General features: G+C 39.9%; 1 pseudogene across 1 annotated transcript; it reads right to left on the bottom strand.

Moving 5' to 3' along the window:
• Positions 1-949: 949 nt before the first annotated feature.
• Positions 950-4,210, bottom strand: LOC123841015 (histone-binding protein RBBP4-like; annotated as a pseudogene). The gene has a single exon (XR_006790153.3). The product of XR_006790153.3 is annotated as a histone-binding protein RBBP4-like (transcript).
• Positions 4,211-20,906: the final 16,696 nt, after the last annotated feature.

Genomic DNA, 20,906 nt, shown 5'->3' with positions numbered 1-20,906 from the left:
CTTTGGGATAAATTCCTCTTACTTCACATTTTGTCTGTCTCTGCCTTCTTCTCTATGTTAGAAAAACCAGTTATGTCTCCTCCTCTTAAAAGTAATGGCTTTATGAAGATGAGGTCATGTAGTGTCCAGGGCCTAGCACTTTAGAGAGTGTCTCTGGGGTGTGCTGTGTGCACTCTGCTGTTGTGTTTTAGCTGCTTTGCCCTTCAGGCTAGTTATCTGCAGAGGCTCTCCTTGCCTACTGTGGGAAGTGTTTAATTCCTGGCCTGAGTGTGGCAAGTTTTAACTAGGTATGCTCTGGTCTGCTTGTGAAATGATACCTGACACCAACCCCACCAGAACTGAGGCCCTGCAGAACTCTCTGGTCAGGAGACATGGTATAGACAGGGATTTGTGCTGGTCTCCTGGATTTGTGGGGTCCACTGCATTGGGACTGAGGCATGCTTGACTGAGAAGGGCGGTCATGCTAGCATACGGTGGGGACAGGGTGGAGGGGAGGCTTGATGTAAGCAAGTTAAGCAGCCAGTGTCAGCTCTGTGCTGCCTCCTGCTATTGGCTCTGTGTTTATGTTGAGGGGCAGGGAAGGAAAATGGCACTCACCAGCTCCCCTGTTCCCAGAGAGGTGTCTCTGTGAATGTTGCCTTGTAGGGATGCTGTCTGAGATGAGCAAATAATCTCCCCACTGTGTGCCCCAGGCGCTCTTCAGATTGCTGTTTCCACACTGTCCCCCAGGTTGTTTGCCTGCCTTCTCCCAAGGAGCAGGGCAGTGCCCTCTAGGCTCTATTCCAGCCAAGCCAGCTGATCTTTGAAACTCCAGGCTTTAAGCCCTGCTGGGTGCAAGAACTCACAAAACTCAGCCCCTCTCATTTTCCAAGCCAATGGCTTTGGGGAAGCCTTCTCCTTGTGCATTCCCCTGTGTATTCCTTTCTCCCTCACCCTTCTCTATGACCATGGCTCCCTCCTCTCTGCAGCACCTGAAATGTGGTTCTCCCTTAAACCATGTCTCTATACTTCCTACCTACTTTGATGTGGCCTCTTCTCCCCCTTTAGTTGTGAAGTTTGTTCTATCAGTCTTCAGATTGATTTCTGGGGTATTTAGGATGATTGATAGTTATCTAGATGTGTTCATGGCATGAGATGAGCCTAGGGTCCTCCTTCTCCACCTCCATCTTGGGTTCTATCTTCCATGAAGATGTTTTAAGTAATAATACATTAGGTATAGGCCATCTTTTTTTTATTTTATTTTTTTATTTTTTTAAAAGATTTTATTTATTTATTTGACAGAGGGAGACACAGCGAGAGAGGGAACACAAGCAGGGGGAGCAGGAGAGGGAGAAGCAGGCTTCCCGCCGAGCAGGGAGCCCGATGAGGGGCTCAATCCCAGGACTCTGGGATCACCACCTGAGCCGAAGGCAGACGCTTAATGACTGAGCCACCCAGGTGCCCCGGTATAGGCCATCTTAATCTCCAGGTTGCTGCTACTCAAACAAAGATCTTTGTAAAATATTATTTTCTCCAAATGCTATAAGGTATTGATTCAATTTTGCATCAATGGTTATGGGTCCAAGTTCTGCAATCTCCACCCCTGGGAAGACCATGTTTTGATTTTCTTTGGGCCATAAATCTAATGGCCACTGGGTTTCTGTGTCCATTTAAATTTGTTGGAATCTATTCTAATTTTTATCATTTCTTTTTCTTTTCTTTTCTTTTCTTTTTTTTTTTACGTAGAAAAGCAATTTATTCCATTATAAGCATTTACACAGTTAGTCATGGAGAGTAACAGGCCTGCTGGTGAAACAGGTCACCCAAAATAGAGATGGTACCAAACTAGTGGTCAAAGACTAACTCCTTAAAAAAAAAAAAAAAGCAACTCTTATCCAGGATTAATTTAACTTTAAAAACAAATACAAGCTATCAATTCACTCTTCTCAACTCAACTGGACAGTCTACCTGTGGTATAACTGTCAGGTAAAAACATACATCTTTACAACTTGGTGGTCCCAAGTTTTTTAAAAAAACATTTCACAGAAAGGAAAGAAATATGAAAACAGCTCAAGAAATACACTAACAAGCAAAAATATATGGGGGAAAGAGGAACACATAGTTTTGACTTAACTGATGAAACTGAGAGGAGACTGGTCTACATAGGAAAATGTGCATCCTGGAAAGTCAGGTGTGAAAATTTTAGAATAGGAATTTATATGAATTGAATTTCCCCCATTTCCTGAATAAAAACGACATCTTGTGGTATTTATACTTCATGGCTCAGACACCTACCTCACTTGGCTCTACTCCTTCCTTACTTTAGTCTTTACTTAAAGGAGTCTGAAAAACTTGGGGATATAGCCTAAGAAGAAAAATAACCACACATAACATTCCCCTTTCTGTGCCTACTTTAGACCTTTGTTACTAGAAAATTCCTAAAGAAAATTTAAATATAAGTCTGTGGCTTTACTGAATCAAGTCCCCCAGTTAATATTTAGAAAACACCCTCTGTTTGGGCTAGTAACATTGTTGATGGGATGGTACCTATCATAGAGGGATAGCCAAACAAAGTCTGTGTCTCAAAACCAGTGTTAAATCAATCTCAGGGTTGAGAGGAAAAAAAAGGGGGAGTCTAAAATCACAAGAAGTGCAGACATATCTAGGACCCTTGTCCTTCTGGATCCACGCTTCCTTCAGGATCTTCATCATTATAAATGTTCTCTTCCATTTGCCACACTTGCATGATATTGTCTTCTGATACAGAACAAATCACCCAAGGTTCATTGGGATTCCAGGAGAAATCAGATATCTTGGCAGTGTGACCACCATGAATAAACAACAGTTCTGGTGGCCCATCTTCTGCATCTTCTAGGGATTGTTCCTCTCCAATTTTACTTAAATCCCAGACATTGTCTGCAATCAGTACCACTGGAAGCCAAAATAGTCTCATTGTGAGGCAACTACTGAACCTGGAATATTTCATCCTTATGTGATTCAAAGGAATGCAACTTAAGTTTCAGATTTCTCAGATCCCACAAGGCAACAGTCTTGTCGGCTGATCCTGTGGCCAGAATGAACTCACTATAAGGATTGAAAGATATGCAGTTCACTTCAGCAGTGTGAGCATCAAATGAGTGGCTTTGTTTGGAAGTATTGTTTGAACGAGTATCCCAGATCATGTTTCTGATCATCAGCAACTGACCCAAACAGAGACTCATGGAGCAGATGCCAGGAAACATCTTCTACTACCGCTGTATGTCCTGTAAAGATGGTCTTCGCATCCACCACTTTTCCTTCCTTTGGAACAGCACTGATGTCCCAGAGGCAGATGGTATGGTCATCTGAAGCACCAAGTAAGTGCCCACTGAGATTTGGGTTCCAAGAAAGTCCATAGCCTTCCTTCTGATGTCCATGCAGATGCAAGTCTGGGTTGCTTTCTCCAGAAGGATCTGGTTTGGAAGGATGCTTTGTATAGTCAAAAACAAGAACATCACTGGATGGAGTCTTTGTTGCAATGATGCAAGCGTTCTGGGCATATAATGAGCCCGGTTTACTTCTTCATGGTTGATCCTGATTTCTATTTCAGTTTTTCCACTAACTGAGCCAAAACCTCCAAATTCTCCTTTCTCACTGTCCTAGTGTGAAACATCAAACTGAGCATCATCGTTAGGGAGCTGCACACTGGCTATCACAAGATGGTTTTGTTCATCTAACGTGTGTGTTCCCAGGACAAGTTGGTGAATGCTGAAGTCTTTCTCTTCTGGTCTGGTTACATCTAGAAGCCACTGTGCAGTTAGGCTAGGCCTCTCCAGAGCATGGGTCATCACCAAATCATAAAGAAAAGGGGTGTTCTTTTTCCATATTTTGTACTCTTCGTTGATTACACGTTCTTCTGCGTCATCAAAGGCTTCCTTGTTGGCCATGGCGGGCAGGCAAGCCGGGGGGATCCCGGGGTCAAGCGTTGCGGGAGGGGCAGGGAAGCTACCGGCACTTGCTTTGCATGCGCGGCCCCTATTTTTCCTGCTGCCTAATTTTTATCATTTCTTGTCTGGTATAAGCTTGCTCTTCAGTGAATCTGATTGGTTATATACTCTCATTTGTTGTAGTTTTGTCTGTTTTTTTATGGGCCTAGTTTCTAGTTATAGTTACCAGGGTCAAAGTGTTAAAATAATCCTTGTCCTGGGGTGTGGATTGGTACCCTTAGAAACAAGGGAGTCTGGGTTCCTTCCTACTCTGAAGATGACTTTTTGTGCAGGCACTTTTCCTTTCTGCCTGTCAGCATTCATGTTACTTCATGCTCCTAATAAGGGTATATAGCTATATAGAATATAACTCACTGGGTTGGGTGATCAGGCTAACATCTGGAGATTCCTTAATTTTAAGTTTTGTCTGGACTAAGTCTTCAGTAGGTCTCCAGAGATCCTCAGAAATGAATATATAATCAATTCTACCCATAAACCACCTCTTAGGTAATTTTGGTAAGGTTAGTTAATGAGTCATATTAATTACTATCCTTCTGTTGTTCACAACTGTGTTTTAAATGTTTTATTGTAAAACCTTGATGTTGGGGTGCAGATAGTTTATGTGTGGGCCATGCAGGTCAGGGTAGCCAGGCACTTATTATAGGGAACATTCCAGTAGAAGCCTGGTGATGGGAGCAGTACAAGTCATCTGTTTGCTTCCAAGCCCTAATCTACACATATGTGCATATTCACACTGAGGAAGCACTGGAGAAAACTGGACTGCCTTGCCAGGGTGATGGCAGGCAGATTGACTGCTGTAGCCTCTAGTAAGAGACATCTTGGAGCTTTCATTTCTGAACTCCAGATTTCATCAGAAAGCCAGCCAAATGTAGACTGATGTCACTAGTTTAAAGCTGATGCCTCAGAAATATTGTCAGAGGTTGACTTTCACTGCCCAAGAGGTGATACAGATGGTTGGGGCCAGCTGATGTTCCCCAGGCCTTGGGGGCTCTGGCTTCCCAAGGCTGGCTGACAGGTACATACTATGCATGCATGGCCTGTGTAGGTCATGGTAGCTAGGGACCTGGAAGAGGCCAAATGTCAGGAGGGTCCAGGTGTCAAGAGCAGGCTCTTGGGGATCTATGACATATGCTTAAATCTAAGCCCTAATCTACACAAACATGCATATTCTTCCTATGGGCAAATCTGGAGGAATCTGAACTGCCTTGCCAGGGCACTGCTGAGCAGGCTGGTCAGGGTACCTTTCATTAAGAGAAACCTGACAGCATTGATTACTGGTTTTGGGGAGGAAAATTTTTTTCTCTACCCTTCAATATTCTTCTAACTGGTCTTTCTCTACCCTTCAATATTCCTCTAACTAGTCTAAGACTTAAGTTGACATGAGACAGATTAACAAGGAGGAAAAAACCTGAAGTTTTATTATGTGTATACAGAGGACCAATAATGAAATTGAGACTCAAAAAATGACCAAGTCATGCAACTTTTTTATGTTTTATACAAAGAAACATAAAATCTGTTAGTAATTGTCAGGACAAATAAAACTTATGTTCTGGAGCTTAATTAGTAAAGAATTCTAAATAGCATTTGGGTTGAGGTAATAGATTAGTAAAAGTAACAAGGTTTGATTATATAGCCTTCTTGACTCTGAATTCCTTAGCTCTGATGATTAGGATGTCTCTACCTGGTATAAGAAGGGTACCTCTCACATGGGAGACTTATTTCTTGCTGTATAGAGATAAAGGAGTATCAGAGTGTTCTTCATACAGTAGCCATCTCTTAGTAACTTTAATTCAAAATAATCAGTGTGGCAAAGTGGCATATTTTGGGGGGCAGTCTGCCTTTAGCCCCTATGGTTCCCTCCTCTGAAACCTCCCTGGAAGTTTTGCATACCAAAATTGGTTCTTTTTTTTTTATGTTATGTTAATCACCATACATTACATCATTAGTTTTTGATGTAGTGTTCCATGATTCATTGTTTGCATACAACACCCAGTGCTCCGTGCAGAATGTGCCCTCCTTAATACCCATCACCAGGCTAACCCATCCCCCGACCCCGCTCCCATCTAGAACACTCAGTTTGTTTTTCAGAGTCCATTGTCTCTCATGGTTCATCTCCCCCTCCGATTTCGCCCCCTTCATTTTTCCCTTCCTGCTATCTTCTTCTTCTTCTTCTTCTTCTTTTTTTTTTTTTTTAACATATAATGTATTATTTGTTTTCAGAGATACAGGTTTGTGATTCAACAGTCTTGCACGATTCAAGGCGCTCACCATAACACATACCCTCCCCAGTGTCTATCACCCAGCCACCCCAGCCCTCCCACCCCCACCACTCTAGCAACCCTCAGTTTGTTTCCTGAGATTAAGAATTCCTCATATCAGTGAGGTCATATGATACATGTATTTCTCTGATTGACTTATTTTGCTCAGCGTAACACTCTCCAGTTCCATCCATGTTGTTGCAAATGGCAAGATTTCATTCCTTTTGACATTGTGTATATTTACCACATCTTCTTTATCCATTCATCTGTTGATGGACATCTTGGCTCTTTCCACAGTTTGGCTATTGTGGACATTGCTGCTATAAACATCGGGGTGCACGTACCCCTTCAGATCCCTACATTTGTATCTTTGGGGTAAATACCCAGTAGTGCTATTGCTGGATCGCATGGTAGCTCTATTTACAACTTTTTGAAGAACCTCTATACTGTTTTCCAGAGTGGCTACACCAGCTTGCACTCCCACCAACAGTGTAGGAGGGTTCCCCTTTCTCCACATCCCCGCCAACATCTGTCATTTCCTGACTTGTTAATTAGCCATTCTGACTGGTGTGAGGTGATATCTCATTGAGGTTTTGATTTGGATTTCTCTGATGCCGAGTGATGTTGAGCACTTTTTCACGTGTCTGTTGGCCATCTGGATGTCTTCTTTGGAAAAATATCTGTTCATGTCTTCTGCCCATTTCTTGATTGGATCATTTGTTCTTTGAGTGTTGAGTTTAAGAAGTTCTTTATAGATTTTGGATACTAGCCCTTTATCTGATAGGTCATTTGCAAATATCTTCTCCCATTCTGTCGGTTGTCTTTTGGTTTTGTGGACTGTTTCTTTTGCTGTGCAAAAGCTTTTTATCTTGATGAGGTCCCAATAGTTCATTTTTGCCCTTGCTTCCCTTTCCTTTGGTGATGTTTCTAGGAAGAAGTTGCTGTAGCTGAGGTCGAAGAGGTTGCTGCCTGTGTTCTCCTTTAGGATTTTGATGGACTCCTGTCTCACATTGAGGTCTTTCAACCATTTTGAGTCTATTTTTGTGTGTGGTGTATGGAAATGGTCCAGGTTCATTCTTCTGCATGTGGCTGTGCAATTTTCCCAACACCATTTGTTGAAGAGACTGTCTTTTCCCATTGGACATTCTTTCCTGCTTTGTCGAAGATTAGTTGACTATAGAGTTGAGGGTCCATTTCTGGGCTCTCTATTCTGTTCCATTGGTCTATGTGCCTGTTTTTGTGCCAGTACCATACTGTCTTGATGATGACAGCTTTGTGATAGAGCTTGAAGTCTGGAATTGTGAGGCTGCCAGCTTTGCTTTTCTTTTTCAATATTCCCCTGGCTATTCAGGGTCTTTTCTGGTTCCATACAAATTTTAGGATTATTTGTTCCATTTCTTTGAAAAAAGTGGATGGTATTTTGATGGGGATTGCATTGAGTGTGTAGATAGCTCTAGGTAGCATTGATGTCTTCACAATATTTGTTCTTCCAATCCATGAGCATGGAATGTTTTCCCATTTCTTTGTGTCTTCCTCAATTTCTTTCATGAGTACTTTATAGTTTTCTGAGTATAGATTCTTTACCTTTTTGGTTAGATTTATACCTAGGTATTTTATGGTTTTGGGTGCAACTGTAAATGGGATTGACTCCTTAATTTCTCTTTTTTCTGTCTTGTTGTCGGCATATAGGAATGCCACTGATTTCTGTGCATTGATTTTATATCCTGCCACTTGACTGAATTCCTGTATGAGTTCTAGCAGTTTTGGGGTGGAGTTTTTTGGGTTTTCCACATAAAGTATCATATCATCTGCAAAGAGTGAGAGTTTGACTTCTTCTTTGCTGATTTGGATGCCTTTTATTTCTTTTTGTTGTCTGATTGCTGTGGCTGGGACTTCTAATACTATGTTGAATAGCAGTGGTGATAGTGGACATCCATGCCGCGTTCCTGACCTTAGGGGGAAAGCTCTCAGTTTTTTCCCATTGAGAATGATATTCGCTGTGGGTTTTTCATAGATGGCTTTTATGATATTGAGGTAGGTACCCTCTATCCCTATACTCTGTAAGAGTTTTGATCCAGAAAGGATGCTGTACTTTGTCAAATGCTTTTTCTGCATCGATTGAGAGGATCATATGGTTCTTGTTCTTTTGTTAATGTATTGTATCACATTGATTTGCGGATGTTGAACCAACCTTGCAGCCCAGGGATAAATCCCACTTGGTCGTGGTGAAGAATCCTTTTAATGTACTGTTGGATCCTATCGGCTAGTATTTTGGTCAGAATTTTTGCATCCATGTTTGTCAAGGATATTGGTCTGTATATCTCCTTTTTGATGGGGTCTTTGTCTGGTTTGGGGATCAAGGTAATGGTGGTCTCATAAAACGAGTTTGGAAGTTTTCCTTCCATTTCTATTTTTTGGAACAGTTTTAGAAGGATAGGTATTAATTCTTCTTTAAATATTTGGTAGAATTCTCCTGGGAAGCCATGTGGCCCTGGGCTTTTGTTTTTTGGGAGATTTTTGATGACTGCTTCAATTTCCTTATTGGTTATAGGTCTGTTCAGGTTTTCTATTTCTTCCTGGTTCAGTTTTGGTAGTTGATACATCTCTAGGAATGCATCCCTTTCTTCCAGATTATCTAATTTGCTGGCATAGAGTTGCTCATAATATGTTCTTATAATTGTTTGTATTTCTTTGGTGTTGGTTGTGATTTTTCCCTTTCATTCATGATTTTGTTGATTTGGGTCATTTTTCTTTTTGATCAATCTGGCCAGGGGTTTATTAATCTTGTTAATTCTTTCAAAGAACCAGCTCCTGGTTTTGTTGATTTGTTCTACTGTTCTTTTGGTTTCTATTTCATTGATTTCTGCTCTGATCTTCATTATTTCTGTTCTCCTGCTGGGTTTAGGCTTGATTTGCTGTTCTTTCTCCAGCTCCTTAGGTGTAGGGTTAGGTTGTGTATTTGAGACCTTTCTTGTTTCTTGAGAAAGGCTTGTATTGCTATATACTTGCCTCTTAGGACTGCCTTTGCTGTACTGGAAAGATTTTGAACAGTTGTGTTTTCATTTTCATTGGTTTCCATGAATTTTTTAAATTCTTCTTTAATTTCCTGGTTGACCCATTCATTCTTTAGTAGGATGCTCTTCGGCCTCTATGTATTTGTGTTCTTTCCAACTTTCCTCTTGTGATTGAGTTCCAGTTTCAAAGTATTGTGGTCTGAAAATATGCAGGGAGTGATCCCAATCTTTTGGTACCACTTGAGACCTGATTTGTGACCCAGGATGTGATCTGGAGAATGTTCCATGGGCACTAGAGAAGAATGTGTTCTGTTACTTTGGGATGGAATGTTCTGAATGTGTCTGTGAAGTCCATTTGGTCCAGTGTGTCATTTAAAGTCTTTATTTCCTTGTTGATCTTTTGCTTAGATGATCTGTCCATTTCAGTGAGGGGGGTGTTAAAGTCCCCCACTGTTATTGTATTGTTGTCAATGTGTTTCTTCGCTTTTGTTATTAATTGGCTTATATAATTGGCTGCCTATGTTAGGGGCATAGATATTTATAATTGTTAGATCTTCTTGTTGGATAGACCCTTTAAGTATGATATAATGTCCTTCCTCATCTGTTATTACAGTCTTTGGTTTAAAATCTAATTTGTGTGATATAAGGATTGCCACCCCAGCTTTCTTTTGGTGTCCATTAGCATGGTAAATGGTTTTCCACCCCCTCACGTTCAATCTGGGGGTGTCTTTGGGTCTCAAATGAGTCTCTTGCAGACAGCATATCGATGGGTCTTGTTTTTTTTTTTTTTTAAAGATTTTTTTATTTATTTGAGAGAGAGACACACAGTGAGAGAGGGAACACAAGCAGGGGGAATAAGAGAGGGAGAAGCAGGCCTCCCGCGGAGCAGGGAGCCCAATGCAGGGCTTGATCCCAGGACCCTGGGATCATGAACTGAGCCGAAGGCAGATGCTTAACAACTGAGCCACCCAGGTGCCCCGATGGGTCTTGTTTTTTTATCCAATCTGATAGCCTGTGTCTTTTGATTGGGGCATTTAGCCCATTTACATTCAGGGTAACTATTGAAAGATATGAATTTAGTGCCATTGTATTGCCTGTAAGGTGACTGTTACTGTATATTGTCTGTGTTCCTTTCTGGTCTCTGTTACTTCTAGGCTCTCTCTTTGCTTGGAGGACCCCTTTTAGTATTTCTGGTAGGGCTGGTTTCGTGTTTGCAAATTCCTTTAGTTTTTGTTTGTCCTGGAAGCTTTTTATCTCTCCTAATTTCATTGACAGCCTAGTTGGATATAGAGTCTTGGCTGCATAGTTTTCTCATTTAGTGCTCTGAATATATCATGCCAGTCCTTTCTGGCCTGCCAGGTCTCTGTGGATAGGTCTGTTGTCAATCTAATGTTTCTACCATTGTAGGTTACAGATCTCTTGTCCTGAGCTGCTTTCAGGATTTTCTCTTTGTCTCTGAGACTTGTAAGTTTTACTATTAGTTGTCGGGGTGTTGACCTATTTTTATTGATTTGAGCGGGGTTCTCTGTCCTTCCTGGATTTTGATGCCTGTTTCCTTTCCCAAATTAGGGAAGTTCTCTGCTATAATCTGCTCCAATATACCTTCTGCTCCTCTCTTTCTTCTTCTTCTGGGATCCCAATTATTCTAATGTTGTTTCGTCTTATGGTATCACTTATCTCTCAAATTCTGCCCTCATGATCCAGTAGTTGTTCATCTCTCTTTTTCTCAGCCTCTTTATTTTCCATCATTTGTTCTTCTATATCACTAATTTTCTCTTCTGCCTCATTTATCCTAGCAGTTAGAGCCTCCATTTTTTATTGCACCTCATTAATAGCCTTTTTGATTTTGACTTGGTTAGATTTTAGTTCTTTTATTTCTCCAGAGGGTTTCTCTAATAACTTCCATGTTTTTTTCAAGCCTAGCTAGTATCTTTAAAATCATCATTCTGAACTCTAGATCTGACATCTTACTAATGTCCATATTGATTAGGTCCCTGGCAGTTGGTACTGCCTCTTGTTCTTTTTCTTGAGGTGATTTTTTACGTCTTGTCATTTTGTCCAGAGGACAAGAGATAAATGAGAGAAAAAAATACTAGTAGGGTAACAACATCCCCAGAAAATATACCCTAAACAAATCAGAAAAGACCTGAAGCCGGGGGAAAAGAAAGGGAAAGAAAGAAAAAAGAAAAAGAAAGAAAAAAGAAAAAGATAAAAACAAAACAAAAAAACAGAATATGATCAAATACGATCAGGCTGGTGCATAGATCAGTGCCACAAACTAGATTTTGGGCATATTTTGGTCTGTTAGAAGAAAGTGCCTCCCAAAATTTTAAGGAAAGAAAAACTTATATGTGTACAAAAATAAGGGTTAATATGATGAAGGGATGGAATATGACTGTAATGATGAAAATTATAAAAGATTTTATAAAAGGAATTGATAAGAAGTTGGTTGAAAAAAGGATTTAAAAAAAAAGAGAATGTGATCAGGCAGGAGACTAGAACAAAGCCATACACTAGAGATTTAGGGTGTATTTTGATCTGTTAGAAGAAACTGTATCTCAAAATTTTAAAGAGAGAACAACATATATATATATTATTTTTATATTATTTTATTTTATTTTTTATATATTTTTATATTTATATTATTTGGTATATTATTATACCAAATATACATTATATTATTATGGTATATATATATATACACCAAAAATAAGGGTACCTACTATGAAGGGATCAAATATGACTCTAAAAATGAAAAATAAAAAATATTTTTTAAGAAAGGGATTGATAAAATGTTGGTTGAAACAGGGAAAAAGAAAAATTCAAAAAAAAAAAAAAGACAGTTAAAAAAAATTAACTTTGAAAGACTAAAGAATCATGGTAAAAAAGCCATGTATTCTATGTGCATTATTCCCCTAGCACTGGAGTTCTGCCATTCTCATTGATCAGTAAACTTGGTCTTGGCTGGCTGTTCTTGCTGATCTTCTGGTGGGGGGGCCTGTCGCCGTGGTTCCCAAATGTCTTTGCCGGAAGCGGAATTGCTCCACCCAGCCAGGTCCAGGCTAAGTCATCTGCTAGGGTTTGCTCTTGGGAGCTTTTGTTCCCTGCAAGCTTTCCTTACAGCTTTGGAGGACGAGAGTGAAAATGGTGGCCTCCCAGTCTCCACCCTGGAGGAGCTGAGAACTCGGGGCCCCACTCCTCAGTGAGCCCCCAGAGAAAAGCAGTCAGTCAGTCCCATCTTCCCAGTCTCCAGCCGCACTCTGTGCTCACCTGGCCTGTGACCGAGCATTTCTATCTCTGGCACCCGACCCCATGTGGAGTTTCCAAACCCAGCAGATCCCTGCAGTGCGCTCCTGTGCCTCTCCTCCTGGGGGGAGGAAGGGTAGTCTCCCCGGATCTGCCGCTTGTTGGGTCCCTGCTGGAGGAGCAGTGGCCCGACTGTGCCACGGATCACGGTTTATGGCAACCCTGAGCTGAGAGCCCACGCCTCGACTCCATCTCTGTAGCCGGCTTCCCTGCTCTGATCCCCTGGAGCTCTGCCACACTCAGGCACCCCTGGTCTTTCTGTGACCCCGAGGGTCCTGAGACCACACTGTCCCATGAGGGCTCCCCCCCCCCCCCCCCGCTTAGCCACTGGAGTGACGTCCCTCAGCGGAGCCGACTTCTAAAAGTTCCGATTTTGTGCTCTGCGGCTCTATCACTTGCCAGAAGAAGCCAATGGAGGCCCCCTCCCCACTGTCTATCTTCCTAAATATCACCTCAGATTCACTTCTCCACACGTCCTACCTTCCAGAAAGTGGTCACTTTTCTGTTCAGAGAGTTGTTGCTATTCCTTTCTTCGATCTCCTGTTGAGTAGTAGTTGTTCAGAATGGTTTGATCCCTATCCAGCTGAATTCCTGGGACCAGACGGAATCCAGGTCTACTCCTCCACCATCTTGCTCCACACCCTCCCCAAAATTGATTCCTGTTGAACCAATCTCTTAGTCCTGACAAGAGATCAGTTCAGTTAAACTCATTTCAGGAGGCAGTGCCCAGGTGGTTTTCCAAAGTTAGGCCTATGGTTCAAGTAATCAGTAATAAGTTATCTTATTAAATAAGAGACATTTCAATGGAAACAAAACAACGATTAATGATTGGAGCACATTATAAACCAGATTCTAAGTTCTGAGGGTAGCCAGTTGAGAAGATTTCCAGATGTCAGGATCAAAGTATTTTTATACAGAGTGAAGGCAGGCAATGGCAAGCTGATTTTTTTTTTTTCTGTACACAGTTTGAATGTCTCTGGTGATGTTTGTTAGTGGCCACAAAATGGCTGCCAGCACCAGAGTATTCATATATGAGCTGTTGTGGTTATTATTCTAAGTTTATATCAAGTCATTCATATTCAGTTTGGAAGGCTTCAGGAAAAAGGTAAGTTTTAGTTTTAAATGATTTCAATTCAAAAGGATGGGAGAAAGTTGAAATTTGAAGAGTTATACCCAGACTTTAGAGGAAACTACAATAACTCAAGATCAAACCTAGTTTATAGGTAGAAATAAAAACCTTAAAAATAATAGAATTAGAATCTGATATCCAAAAGTATGTATTATAGTTTCAATTGAAAATAATCTTCTCAAAGACATGTATCATATGACCTCACTGATATGAGGAATTCTTAATCTCAGGAAACAAACTGAGGGTTGCTGGAGTGGGGGTTAGGGTACGAGGGATGGGATGGTGGTGTGATAGACATTGGGAAGGGTATGTGCTATGGTGAGCACTGTGAATTGTGCAAGACTGTTGAATCACAGATCTGTACCTCTGAAACAAATAATATATGTTAAAAAAAAGATTGTAGGAAGGGAAAAATGAAGGGGGGGGAATCGGAGGGGGAGACGAACCATGAGAGACGATGGACTCTGAAAAACAAACTGAGGGTTCTAGAGGGGAGGGGGTGGGAGAATGGGTTAGCCTGGTGATGGGTATTAAAGAGGGCACGTTCTGCATGGAGCACTGGGTGTTATGCACAAACAATGAGTCATGGAACACAATATCAAAAACTAATGATGTATGGTGATTAACATAACAATAAATAAATAAAATAAATAAATGAAAATAACCTCTCTATACTCCCATTTCTATCAATGATAACCATGGTAAGACTAATTTGTTTGCAAATTAACTCATTTCAAAAAATTTGGCTTGATTATTTACACAAGTGCAGCAAGAATAGCAATTGATCACTTTAAAATCTGCTTTGCTGGACTGCCTGTGTGGCTCAGTTGGTTAAGCATCTGACTCTTGATCTCAGTTCAGATCCTGATCTCAGGACCATGAGTTCAAGCCCCACACTGCACACCACATATATATTTTATATAAACATAACATATATATATTATATATATGTTATGTTTATATAAAATATAATCTGCTTTGCTGGAACTTTTCATTAGGACTCTCAGATTGAACTTTTAACAGCCTCTTGAGGCTGAGAATCCAGGCCAAATACTTGCCATCAGATTTCAACTATAGGACTTGATATTTGGGTTAATTCTTCTTTTCTTGAGTTCCCTTCAAAATATCCCGAGTTTCCTATACCTTTAGGCAGTGACCTTCTTCACTCATCTGGTAAAGCTGCTGGGATCCCTGTAAGCAAGGTATCAGGCCAATATTTCCAAAAAGCTTTACTGGTGTCAGAAAGTCAATCTTAGTTACTTAGATCTATCTGGTCATATCTCAGACTATGTGCATCTCTTTCAAATATGACATTCCAGTCAAAGCCTTGGTAATATAACCAATATTACCAATTGTGTCCTGTCACAAAGAAAAGAGATTCTTATTGAACATATGCAAATAAATATATTACCCTGAAAATATAAAAATTTATATTCTCTGGGAGTTTCTGATTCTAGAGGGATCAGGTAGGGAGAAAAAAGATGTTTCAGTCCTGCTTACAAAGCTATGATTTACTAAATTAGTGTAAGTCATACTTAGCTTAAGAGGAAAGATTTTCTTATATTTAGAAAACAAAAGATTAAAGATCCAGCAATATTTCAAGCAAAAAGTCATAAAGTATAATTATCCTCCTCAGTTTGTTCAGTCCTGTGTAGTTGACTTTGATCTTTTGTTAGTAGTTGTATGAAGCCATCAGTTTCTTCATTAGAGTTCTATAAATCCTTACACAGTTCAGTGGCATGATCTTAAAGGTACTACCTATTACCTGTTTTATATAGTACTTGTCAGAATCTTTCCCTTGAATCTCGAGGAGGAGGTTATTCAATTTGTTGACACATAATTTTTTGTAGTAGTCTCTTACAATCCTTTGTATTTCTCTGGTGTTGGTTATTACTACTCTTTCATTCCTGATTTTTTTTTTCACTTTTCTTGATGAGTCTGGCTAAAGGTTTATCAATTTTATCTTTTCAAGGAACCAGCTGTTGCTTTCATTCATCTTTTTAACATTGTTTTTATAGTCCTATTGCATTTATATTTGCTCTGATCTTTCTATTTCCTTCCTCCTAACCTTGGGATTTTTTTTTCTACATCCTTTAGGTATAAGGTTACATTGTTTATTTGGGATTTTTCTAATTTCTTGAGGTAGGACTGTATCATTATAAACTTTGCTCTTAAAATTGCTTTTGCCATGTCCCAAAGATTTTGGGCTGTTGTGTTTTCATTTTCATTTGTCTCCATGTATTTTTTTTCTTTCCCCTTTGATTTTTTTCATTGACCCATTGATTGTTTAGTAGCACATTGTTTAGCCTCCACATGCTTGTTTTGTTGTTGTTGTTGTTGTTACTGATTTCTAGTTTTATACTGTTGTGGTTGGAAAAGATGTATGATATGATTTCAATCTTAAATTTATTGAGACTTCTTTTGTGGCCTAATATGTGATCTATCCTGAAGGATGTTCCATGTGCATTTGAAAAGAATGTGTATTCTATTGTTTTTGGATGAAATGTTCTATATATCTCTTAAGTCAATCTGGTCTAATATGTCATTCAAAGACACTGTTTCCTTATTGATTTCTGCCTGGACAGTCTATCCATTGATGTAAGTGGGCTGTTAAAGTCCCCTAGTATTATTGTATTACTACCAGTTTCTCCCTTTAGGTCTGTTAATATTTACTATATGTATTTAGGTATTCCAATGTTGGATGCATATTATAATATTAATCTTCTTAAATGAGTCAGACTGTCTGCCCAACTTGGTTTAAGATACTGGATAGCATTTCTGTCAGCTGCTTTGTCTCAGCATGGCCTGTAATGGTGAAAGTGTTCGCTGCCAGGGATGCCTGAACTTTAGGGTTGTTAAAGTAGATCACTGACCTTGGTTTGTGAACACATACACTTTTTCAATACCAGAGACACTGTTTGCCCCTAACTTCTTTAAGGAGAACTGAAATTTTTTATAATCTGCTGCATAATGTAATATTTATAATCTATATAATGTAATAAAGTATAATTATTATACTTTCTTGTTGGATTGACCCCTTATCATTATGTAATGTCCTTCTTTGTCTCTTGTTACAGTCTTTGTTTTAAAGTCTATTTTGTCTGGTATAAGTATTGGTACCCTGGTTCTCCCCCCCTCTGCCCCCCCCCCCAGCTTTCATTTGCAAGAAATATCTTTTTCCATCCTTTTACTTTCAGTATGTATGTGTTTTAGGTCTGAGGTGAGTCTCTTGTAGGCACCAGATATGTGGGTCATGTTTTTTTCTCCTACCACCTTATGTCTTTTGATTTGAGTATTTAGACCATTTACATTTTAAGTCATTATTAATAGTATTATTTATTGCCATTGTATTGTTTCCTGGTTGTTTTTTGTAGATCTTTATTCATTTCTTTTATTGCTCTTTCCTTGTGATTGATTAGTTTCTGTAGTGTTATGTTTGGCTTTCTCATTATTTTTTGTATATCAATTAGAGGTTTGGGGTTTGTGGTTACTGTGAGGTTTATATGTAACATCCTAAGTTTATAGTCTCTATTAAATTGATGGTCATTTAAGTGTGAACACATTCTAAAAGAACTTTTTTTACTCCCCCCTCCAAGTTTTATGTATATGTTATCATATTTTACATCTTTTTACTCATAATTTTCTTTTAATTACAGCCTTTTCTACTTCAAGAACTCCTTTATTTTTTGCCTGCCTAGGAAACTATTTATCCAGTTCTGAATGGTAACACTGCTAAGTATTCTTGGTTGTAGATTTTTTCTTTCAGGTTTTTGAATATATCATGCCATTCCATTCTGGCCTGCAAAATTTCTCCTGAAAACAATCAGTTGATAGCCTTATGGGGTTTCCCTTGTATATAACTTTTTGCTTCTCACTGCTTGTAAAATTCTCTGTATTTAACCTTTGAATTTTTTTTAATTAGGCAAAGAACTTTATTAACTTTGTTTCAAGCCTTATTCCCAGACTTCTTCAGTTTAATTAGCTGCAAAGAATGAGTTGTGTATAAGCAAAAACTGGAAAGAGCTGCAATGTCCAAGGGGCTTGGACTTAAAAATATTAGAGATCTAGACTGTATCAGATCCATGAACAAAATTTTAAAAAGCAGTCATAATATAAAATAGCAGCTCCCAGTAACTTCTTCAAGTTTTATCTTCTTCAGAAGTTGACTCAATTCAGTTTACTTCATTCTTGGAAGGGCTTCATCAAAATTCTTCATAAAATCTGGAATTTTATCATCCTCCATCTCTCTGGTAGCAAGTGGTGTTTTTCCATCCACAGATTGTTTGGGCAGAGCTTCAGCCAGTCTTCTTAAATGAGTCAGACTGTCTGCACCAAGTTGGTTTAAGATACTGGGTAGTATTTCTGTCAGCTGCTTTGTCTCAGCATGGCCTGTAATGGCCATCCCTTCACTGCCAGGGATGCCTGAACTTTAGGGTTGTTAAAGTAGATCACTGTCCTTGGTTTGTGAACACATTCACTTTTTCAATACCAGAGATACTGTTTGCCCCTAACTTCTTTAAGGAGAACTGAAATTTTTTATCATCTGCTGTAGCCATTCTATGAACTACCTTCTTTCAGTGAGCAGTTCTTTTCCCACCAATGAGCACATGTGCTTGTGGTTTGGCAAGTTTCTCCTGGTTCATGATAGTTTCTTCCATCTTTTGGGGTGGAAATGGGACCCCACGGGGGAGTAGGATTGGTGCTCAGGGGGTCTCAGATGGACCAGCTGAGATTAGGTACACACCTGGGGATGCAAGATGGTCTAACCTTGGACATTTTAATTATTGTGTGTCTTGGCGTGGGCCCCCTTGGGTTCATCTTGTTTGGAACTCTATTCTTCCTGAAACTGGATGTGTTTCCTTCTTCAAATTGGGGAAGTTTTCAGCTATTATTTCTTCAAATACATTTTCTGCCTCTTTTTCTCTCTCCTTCTGGGACCCTTATAATGCAAATATTTGTTCACTTGATGTTGTCCAAGAGATCCCTTATGTATCCTCATTTTAAAAATTCTGTTTTCTTTTCACTGTTCAGCTTAAGAGTTTTCATTACCCTGTCTTCCAGATCACTGATCCATTCTTCTGCATCTGCTAAAGTACTGTTGATTCCCTCTAGGATATTTTTATTTCAGTTACTGTATTCAACTCTGATTAGTTCCTTTATATTTTCCATCTTTTTATTGAAGCTCTTACTTAGTTCTTCTATTCTTTTCTCCAGCCCAGTGGGCATCTTTATGATCATTACCTTAAGTGCCTTATAGGCATGTTGCTTATCTCCATTTCATTTAGTTTTATTTCTGAGGTTTTGTCTTTTCATTTGGAGCACATTCTTCTGTCCCTTCATTTTGCTTGACTTTGTTTTGCTTCTATGAATTAGATGGAACAGGTACTTCTCTTAAACTTGAGAAAGTGGTCTTGTGTATGGTCAACCTCTATGTAGACTGTGTGTGCCTAGTGACTTTGGCTGGTTGGCTGGAACTATGGCTGGTGTGTGGGTCCCCGGTGGGATGGCCAGAGCTGAAGTGGGCTTGGGCTTGGTGGTCCTGGGGTTCTCTGTGCAGAGGGTGCCCTGACAGGGTAGCTGGAGCAGAGGTAGGCATAAGCTGGGAGGTCCCAGAGTGCTAGGGGAACCCTACAAGCCATCTTGAGCCAAAGTGGTATGGTCCTGGAGTGTTCTGGCATGCTTTGCATCTGTGTCATCTTGGTGCAATGGGTAGAGCTGTAGTAAACACTACCAGGGGTATGTTGTTGTGTGTCGCACTGGGGCCACTTAGTGAGATGACTGTGGCTGGTGTGGGATAGGGGCTCCAGGCTCAATGAGGTAGTAGGCCAGCCAGGGCACCTGGGCCCTGCTCCCATCCTTGTTGTCAAGATGGAAGGGGAACATACACTAGTGCTGGGCAGCCCCTCTGAGCCAGGGAGAGTTCCAGCAGCTCCTGCACCATTTGGTAGAGTTCCAGGACTAGTTCCTTTGTATTGTAGTTGCTCTTCTAAACTGAGTCTTTTTTTTCTATGTCCCAGGGTACCTTGGGCTGATGTGGCAGGCCAGGTATGGATCCTAGAACCCTGCTCTCATCTATGCTATCAAGGTAGGAGAAACATAAAGTGTGGTGCTTGCCAGCCCCTCTGCCACAGACTTCCAGCAGCTCTCTTTCCATTTGGCAGAGTTCTAGGGCTAGATCTTTTATATTCTAGTTGTTCTTTTAAACCACAGCTTTTTATCAGTACTCCAGGGGATCCAGAGCTCACCGAGGCAGCAGGCCAGCTATGGCCCTGGACCCTGCCTCCATCTGCATTATCAAGGTAGATGCGGGAATGTAAATCATGGTGCTCGACAACTGGGTCAGACTCAGAGAGTTCCAGCAGATCCCTCACTGTTTGGCAGGGTTCCAAGGCTAGTTCCTTTATATTGTAGTTGATCTTTTAAACTGCAGTTGTTTTTTTCTGTGCCCCAGGGCAAACAGATCTGTTCGTAGTCCCTTGGTATTATTCCTCCCTGCTGCAATTTGTAGCATCAAGGTGGGAATTCCTTTCATCTGGTGTCTGCCATTCTCTCAATCTTATTGTTCAGGAACTGTTCAGTCAGCCCTCAGTTCTTCTTCAGGAGGAACTGCTCTATAAATAGGTGTATATTTGGTATGTCTGCAGAGGAGGTGAGTTCAGGGTCATCTTACATCACCATTCTTAAACCAGAGCCTGAACCATCTTCTGATATTAAAACTCATTTTTAAATACATTCATTTTAATCTTAACTAGCTTGACCACACACTAAGATTCCCTTTTTACAAATTGTTTTTTGGTAACTTTTATAACTTTCCTGTTTTATGTTCAGATTTTGTCCTAAGTTTTTTCCTTTTTCAATAACCAGCCTCATGTTAGGACAAGATTAGTTTTTTCCTCCAACCAAAAATACACTCCCATTCCTCATACCTTTTTCTACCAAAAGCACACATTTTACTTTTCTTACATATGGAGATGTTTCCCTTGTTGTTTTTTAGGTTTAACCACATATGTAACTTCTGGTGAAATCCAGATAGTAAGCAATTGTGAATCTTTTATGCCAGCATTCTTTAGATTGACAAATTTATATTTCTAGAAACATGTGCTTAATACAATCTTTCAATAAAGCATAAAAAATATTTCATAACAGATCCAAGTTCATCTTTAGTTTCTTTGTAATAAGGAAGCCAAAACTAGGTAAACCTATATTCAGTAATATTTTATCTTATTTGGAAATG

The sequence above is a fragment of the Mirounga angustirostris genome, unplaced genomic scaffold (assembly GCF_029215605.1).
Source record: "Mirounga angustirostris isolate CCGP_5_RB_7025 unplaced genomic scaffold, mMirAng1.0.hap1 SCAF_6, whole genome shotgun sequence".
NCBI lineage: Eukaryota > Metazoa > Chordata > Mammalia > Carnivora > Phocidae > Mirounga > Mirounga angustirostris.
Note: the sequence above shows the minus strand (reverse complement) of the source record. Positions and strands in the feature narration are given on the sequence as shown.